The sequence below is a fragment of the Salminus brasiliensis genome, chromosome 25 (genome assembly GCF_030463535.1).
Source record: "Salminus brasiliensis chromosome 25, fSalBra1.hap2, whole genome shotgun sequence".
In the NCBI taxonomy this organism is placed as follows: domain Eukaryota; kingdom Metazoa; phylum Chordata; class Actinopteri; order Characiformes; family Bryconidae; genus Salminus; species Salminus brasiliensis.
The window spans coordinates 1,989,406-1,997,562 of NC_132902.1; the positions used below are offsets into that span (position 1 = coordinate 1,989,406).

Here is an 8,157-nt window from a genome sequence, read left to right on the forward strand (position 1 = left end):
TCCCTCCCAGTCTTAGATAGTCTCTGGCAGCGCTGGTCCTCACCGCCGGGGTCTCTGCTTCACAGGGAGGGAAAAGCTGGACGGTAGAAAAGTTGGGCCGAGTGTTTACAGACTGTCTGATGAATGCAGGAGGCTCTCTTTGACCTCCGGGAGCACCACGTTTATCCTGGCACACCTCACAGCCCGGCCTGAAATCACACATACATGGGGTTAGCAGTGGCAGACGGTCATAAAGGCGATGTTCGGCACCCTTCGTCTGCTGCCCGGAGCAATATTGATGAACTAAAACTTGACGAAGGACAGCAAAAACAAAAAGGCCTGCCCAGCGGCCGGCGTTCCACGCTAGCAGGAACGATGGCCTAGTAGTTTCGGATGGTTCCTTTATGTGAGCTTTCAGGCATTTAGGGTTGGCATACAACCTAACAAACAGTCCTAGCGGTTACCTCACAGATATACAAAGTATGGTACCTGTAGGACAAAAGTATTGGGACACCTGCTCATTCGTTATTTAAAAAACAAATCAAGGGTGTTAAAACATTTTTCCATCTGTGTCAGAAACGGGTGCATTCATTAGAAGCGGTGTCCACAAACATTTGGACATAGCATACCTGTATATATATATATATATATATATATCACACAGACTAACCCCCTAAAGGGGCCTGTTCCTTTCCCAGCATTCCTACTCAACAACTTGCATGGCTCCAGCACATTCCTCATCACTCAACGGGCAGAAGCACCGAACAAATAAGGCTGATGTCTCCGACGACCACCGAGGTGAACCATCCAAGTCAGATCAGTGCCTGGCACTCCCGTTGTCCGACTCGACGGCATGCCCCTCACTCCTGAGCCTTATCCCCAAAGGTTTATTTTAGAATACCAAAGCCATGAGTGCCTCAGACAGTGCTCGAGCGTCTCAACTCGGCAAATATTTCAGACACATCTTGGACAAATATTCACAGAGATCCCGAGCCAGTGTACACACCACCCGACTACCTCCTAGCTATCAGTTGTGAGAGCTGCACATCGGGGTGGTTGTGGGATTTATGGTCATCAAGATGCTCCATGCAGGGAACCACATTGGGCCACAGAGGTAGTCCACCTCATGAGGCATGCGAGGTACACCATCCAGGGAACCAGGGCTTGGGCATGGAAACTGAAGCCGAGATAGGTTTGGCTTAAAAAGCTCTCAAGTTGGACAAATATGTTTGTTTACCATGTTCTCTTTAGATAAACTCAAAGTAATCCTTGGTCATCCGTGGATGCAAGCAAAATCTGACTGCGGTTTCATCAAGAGTCAGGAGCCAAATCCCTAGGAAACCTCTTCTTATGTCCCAACCAAAACAAACACCACACAAACAAGCTAAATAAGCCAAAGGTGGACCACCAACTGGGGCCAAATCTGTGCTGCTGTGGTATGGGACATTCAGAAAAGCCTGCGAAAAGCCAAGAGAAGATGGGCCAAATCGTTTGGGGTTTAAAAGCCCCAGGAGAAAGCCCCAGGAGAAAGCCCCAGGAGAAAGCCCCAGGAGAAAGCCCCAGGAGAAAGCCCCAGGAGAAAGACTCAGGAGAAAGACTCAGGAGAAAGACTCAGGAGAAAGACTCAGGAGAAAGACTCAGGAGAAAGACTCAGGAGAAAGACCCAGGAGAAGCCCCAGGACTAGCCTGAGCAGCCAAGTACAAGACGACGGCCCAGGAGTCACAAAACGAACCGAAAGACAAGCATCGGACACCATTCAGCAGAGGGACCGATAACATTCCCGTCTATAAAGGGCCCGAATAGGCATAGCTGCCTCGCAAGATACGCAAAAATACGACACCCTTAGTGGCCAAAAGCTAGATTGTGTACAGTCAAAAGAGCAGTGTTCTAAATGTTTAGTCTGATAGGAACATTCACTCAACAGCACATCGCAGCGAGTTCTGTGCAACCGCCCAAAATCAACACAAAAAAAAGCCCAAACCCTCTTTAAACGTTATGGGCAACTTTCGCTAGCCAGTCGCCACATGGGTCTCCAAACAAACACACCTCATTACAGCCAAATGCCCTGGGGGAATGCTGGGGTCTAGGAAGTCATCCGAGGGGTGGACACATCGTGTCGCCCCATCCCATCAACACCCGCCCTATCCCCATTCCCATGTGGGACAGGGAGTGTGTGTGTGTGTGTACTCAGACGGTGTCTAAATGTTTAGTCTCATTTGTTTTATTCGAATGCTTCTCCGCTGCTCACTCAACAATCCCCTGATTTCCCTCCACCTCCCTCCAAACCACTTGCTTCCTGAAGGCATTCCTCGTGAAGCAGCAAAAACAAATGACTTCAGCTGCTCCCCCTCCCAACCCTACACTCTCGCCCCGGCTCAGTCAGAGCTTCAGAACACGGTGGAGTTCAGCAGGTGTGACTTCTTCACCAACATACCAAAATATGGTTTGATGCAGGAGAAGATAATGACTAAGCAAGTTCAGCAGAATTCGACCTCCTCGCTTAACCCATTCGAGGCAGAGGACACACACTCGAGTGGTGGGCCGACAGCTCAGTGCCCGGGAAGCAGCCCTTGCTCAAGGGCACCATCCGCCTAGGGCTCGAACCACGACCCTTTTCTCTAACCTTTAGGCAACAGCTGCCCAAAATTGGTGGGCCGCCAACTCAATGCCCAGGAAGCAGTTGGGGGTTAGGTGCCTTGCTCAAGGGCACCCTCAGCATGGGTCTCGAACCAGTGACCAAACCCTTTTCTCGAACCTTCAGGCACAACAGCTGCCCAAAGGTGATGGGCCTACAGCTTAGAGCCCGGGAAGCAGTTGGGGGTTAGGTGCCTTGCTCAAGGGCACCATCCGCCTAGGGCTCGAACCGTGACCCTTTTCTCTAACCTTTAGGCACAACAGCTGCCCAAATTTGGTGGGACGCCAACTCAGTGCCCGGGAAGCAGTTGGAGGTTAGGGTGCCTTGCTCAAGGGCACCCTCAGCATGGGTCTCGAACCAATGACCGAACCCTTTTCTCGAACATTTCTCAAGCTGCCCAAAGGTGGTGGGCCGCCAACTCATTGCCCGGGAAGCAGTTGAAGGTTAGGTGCCTTGCTAAACTATGCCCTCAGCCTGGGGATCAAACCAGTGACCTTCCAGTCCTGAGCCCTCTTCTCGAACCTTCAGGCAACAGCTGTCCAAAGACACTCGGGAGCGAGGATCGAACCGGCTCTGCCGAGGCACCCTGCGAGTGTTCTACTGCTACCCCAGTGCAGCAGAGACACTGATTGAGGACGTCTTGGAGGTTCATCGAGAGGTTCAATGCCCACTGATCACATCAGCGAGACTGCGTGCTGTCCCATTAATACTCCCAGAAGTCCCAGAGTCTGTAGTAATAAAGTTCACGCTGCTTCAAAGATGATGAAAGCCAGTGCCCTGCGTGTTTAGAATTAAGAGGGAACCATCTGAACCGCCGCAGCGAACCGGGCCGCACCGACTGTATTCAAATACTGATTCATGGTCACACCTACAGAGCGCTTGGCGAGAGCAGTGTGGTTTGAAACAGGCTCCAGGGTAATATTACTGTAATTCAGGGGGAGATTTAAGCAGAACATCAAATAACGCTGTCAGGCTGCTTCTCAGGGCCAAGGCTTTCTTTCATATTTGGGTCGGAATCCAGGCTGGCAGACTGCGGAAGGCCGAGGAGCTGGTTTCACACTTCGTGTCGGTCGAGCTGGCCCGGTGTTTCACACGCTGCTTGGTTGAGACTTGGCACGGGGTCGCCGTCACATGTGGTATATAAGAGTCGAGGCCTTTCTTTTTCGCTAATATACTTTTATGGGATTTGCTTTGGCCTCAGACATCAACGTACGTCCATCTCCAAGCCAAACAGGCAAACGCTACGGCGGAGGACGGGCAGCTCTCTCGTAGAGGCACGACAGCAACGGCGAGACATTGTTTTGTACCATCATGGCGGCATCTCGATTTGGTGGTGGCTTGAGGTTTACACAGGTGTCCTTGGAGACATCGTCCAAAGTCCTTTTGAACAACGTAATAACAATAATAAAAGCGCATGCCTGCGAACGACTGCGGCCACAATTATTTAATAGTCCTGAACGATCTGAGGTTGAATTCTCATACAAGCTCGGTTTCTCGCTCCCGTCCTCGACGGCAACCCAGGCTTTATTATGACTGGAAGGAAATCACTCTCATCGGAGTCATCGGAGTTGAAACGATCAGGTTGGGATCGGTGCCGTCTTGAACGGACACACCGGACAGAAGCAGTGTTGGATTCCTGAGAACTGCAGGACAGATGCTGGCTGCGGACTCACCGCTAATGCTAGAAAAACAGCAGCTAATCTCCTACACTAACACGCACCAATCCCACTGCTGCCCATTCATCATTATAATAACAGCCTTTCATAAGGGTCTGTGTCAGGAGACCACGGTTGGGAGTTGGCCTTCAGGGACTTATTTTTTTGGTTTTAAAGGTTACGGGGGATACCCTACAAAAACAAGCTCCTTAGACGGTAGGGCCTGATACCATCATGCGTTGTGACGGTCAAAAAACGTCCGAACCCTCGAGCCCTGGTTGCACGTCAGAAAGAGCCTGGACCAGGGCTATATCGCCATGCGCCACTTCTCACAATTCCCGGGGCTGGAATGTGCAGCGTCGTCTTCTTGGCTGGGAACAGTAAACAAGATTCCTTCCTCGATCTCAGCGTTGATGTATTTGAACTAAATCACTCATACCAACTTAGAATCACAACTGCTGCGGAGCCTGGGTCGCAATACATCAGCAGCACTGGACGTCTCCGAAGTATTCCAATCTTCCTAGACAGGCAAGGAAGAGAACTTGAGCAACTTGAGGAAAAAGCTGACAGACCATAAGGTCATCCATAACTGTGGCAGGCTTAAGAACTCATGGAAAGGTCTTCAGAATGGAAGTCTTGACGCTAACGATCCAGAGGATAAGCGTTGGGCGGCATCCTCAAGGCATCAGTCAAGCCGGGATCGTCTGAACTCCCGAGCATTCTTCGAGCAGGCTTCCGGCTAATAAAAGAAAAGGCTGGCCTTTGCGAAGGCAGACACCCTTGAGCTGAAAGAATTTCATGACCTCCAAGATCCACAAAACAATTGAGCCTTCAAGGCCGCAGAAGGCGAGGGTATGCTCCGCGGACTTTGTTCTTGATCTACAAAGAAGAGAGCCTGCATCCAAGAGCATGGGCCAGAGACGGATCGGCACAGGCATAAAGGTAGTGAACTCATCCTTTTACAATCCTTCCATCTCGCCGAAGCCCGTTTATTGCTTTTGCTCCCGTCCAAGGCCAGCTGCGAGAGGAGAGCTCTCCGAGGAGCTCTCGGAAAGATGCCTTGCGCCTGGCTCTGTGAGCGCGCCACAGGGGCTCCATTACACACTTCATCCTTACAGACCAATGATCAACATAATGACTGCGATCATAACACCGAGCAGCATGTAGGGTTCCTACATGTAAACGATCCCCGCGATATGTCCGCCACGCCGGCCCAACGATCACCGCCAAAGCCGCCGTTTCCAAGGTTCCACCCAGGCTGGACTCGCTCTCAAATTCCTTGGAACGTCCGCAGATGTGTTTGTGTATATTGTTACAAACACCGCTGGTTTTCTGGTGGTAATGAATAAGTGAAATGGCTTCGGTTCTGAAACACAAACATTGTCTTATTATCAACAACTGCGGCCGACTGGAAGGACAAGACGGCGTAGACCTGCGTCCTGCCGGACCTTCGAGATGTTCCGTAACAAACAACGCAAATTTCACCCGTCAAAAGTCAAAAAACAAACAATTATTTTGATAATAATAATAATGAGTTATTTTTAAAGCAAATAATCAATTATTCAGATTATACATCGCTCAATTACCAAAATAACGAACTAGATGAATACCTTCTTTCAAAATTCACTGTTTTAATGAACTTTCCTGCTGATATAAAAGATCAATAAAAATAAGCTCATCATGGTTTTCATCATTTTTTTGGGATTCATTTAAGCTTCAGTATTTTTGTTTTCCTGATTCGCTTGAATTAAGGACTTTTATTTTGGCAGGGTCTGGCTGGAGCCACATCCTTGTCTACCCTCCTCCGTTCATGGCGTAAACAGGAAGCTGATTTGCTCTATGTTGAAGGGCAGGACTTTATCTGCGACCAGCAAGATGACTGGCTCCAGTCACCAGCAAGCTGATTGGCCCTTTTTTTTTTTTTTGAAGGGTTACCAGTAAGACGATTGGCTCTATTTTGGGGGAAGGGCGGGATCTTTTTTCTAACCAGCAAGCTGATTGGCTCTTTACTGAAGGGCAGGACTTTATCCGTGACCAGGAAGATGACTGACTCCATTTGTTGAAGGGCGGGACTTTATCCATGACCAGCAAGCCAATTGGCCCTTTTTTGGGGAAGGGCGGGACTTTATCTCTAACCAGCCTGCTGACTGACCCCATTTGTTTTAGGGCGGGACCGAAATCTGTAACCAGCCACCCCTTTTGTTGAGGGTTGGCACTTTATCTGCGGCTAACGAACCAATTAGCTCTTTTTTTGTTGAAGGGCGGGACTTTTTTCATAACCAGCCATCTAACTAGCTCCATTTGTTGAAGGGCGGGACCCAAATCCGTAACCAGCAAGCTGATTGGCGCTTTGCTGTAGGGCGGGACTTTTTCCATTACCAGCCAGCTGACTAGCTCCATTTGTGGAAGGCCGGGCCTTTATCAGCGTCCAGCAAGCTGATTGGCTCTTTTTTGGTTGATGGGCGGGACCTTAAGCTGACAACTTATTTGGTCACTCTTAGAATTAACAAATATTTCAAGTGTAAAACCAGTGTTTTGAGAGAAGCAAGGATATTGGATCTCGACCTGCAGGCAGATCCGATATCCAAGAAACAAGAAGGACACAAAAAAAAAAAACAACCCAGAACAGCCATTTAAAGAATGCAGTGAAGGCACTCTGAGCTGATTCTTCTTCGAGAGGTTCATGAACTTGTCTGGACACCAGATGTCCATGTGTGCAAAACAGCAAAAGATCATCAGATCGAGACGGTCAGCAGACAGGAAGGTCTTTCCTGAAGATCAGAATCGATGGAGAGATGATGGTCAGATTCCACACCCTTGCTATGCCCAGCCTCGGCTTCTCCAGGCCTTTGATGGCTGTGGACAGACTAAGGCATGTTGGTCCAGCTGAGCACTCTAGGACTACCTATTTGTCCAGCTCTTTGACAGCCACATCTCTAGTGTGGCGAGTCTGCAAAGCTCAAAGCCCGAGACACGTCTGTCCACAGTGGGTAAACAGTGAGGCTCCGGAGCAAAGCCAGTCCAAAGATCACTGAATGTGGCCAAGACACGAATCACCCTTGGGTCATCCATGATGTCCCAGATGTCCTGATCTTGAAAAGACTGCAGGGAAAGACACAGCAGCCATTTTTCTGTTAGCATTCATTAGCCATAACATTAAGACACGTAGGAACCTGAGACAACTTTGACAAGAACCAAGAAATGTGATGTTCTGAAATGTGACGTCTGACTGGGTCAGAACATCTCCAAAACATCAGGCATCAGGTCTTGTGGGGTGTTCCTCCCGGTATGCAGTGGTCAGTACCTACCCAAAGTGCTCCAAGGAAGGACAACTGGTAAATCGAGCCACAACTTACAGGACCTACACAATAGTGGTTTTAATGTTATGGCTAATCAGTTATATATATATATATATATATATATATATATATATATATATATATATATATAGATAGGTACTTGGTGGACATGGACAAATCAGTATATCAGCATGCATGACAAAAGTATTGGGACACATGCCTGCTCATCCATGGTATCTTATGAAAATCAAAGATATTAAAAAAAAAATAAATAAATAAATAAATAAATAATAATAATAATAATAAGTGTCCAGGGAATGCTTTCGGCTACAGTTTGCCAGAAAACTGCTGTGAGGATTTGATTGCATTCAGCAAAGCCAGAGCATTTGTGAGGTCAGGATGTTGCATAAAGGATCACCACCCCCACCTCATCATCCCCAACTCCACAACTCATCCCAGAAGTACTGGCTGGAGCTCCACCATCCATCATTCCAGAGAACACAGTTCTTCCACTGCTCCACAGCTCAATGCTGGGGGGGGGCTTTATTATACCCCTCTATAGCCCACGCCTGGCATTAGGCAGCAGGT

General features: G+C 48.7%; 1 protein-coding gene across 1 annotated transcript in view; it reads right to left on the reverse strand.

Annotated features, from left to right (window-relative positions):
* Positions 1–8,157, reverse strand: part of LOC140547732 (uncharacterized) — a 15,762-nt gene continuing 7,605 nt past the window's right edge. The window contains exon 13 of the mRNA XM_072670868.1: positions 1–188. The gene's annotated coding sequence lies outside the window, so the exon portion shown is untranslated. The remainder of the gene's footprint in view (positions 189–8,157) is intronic.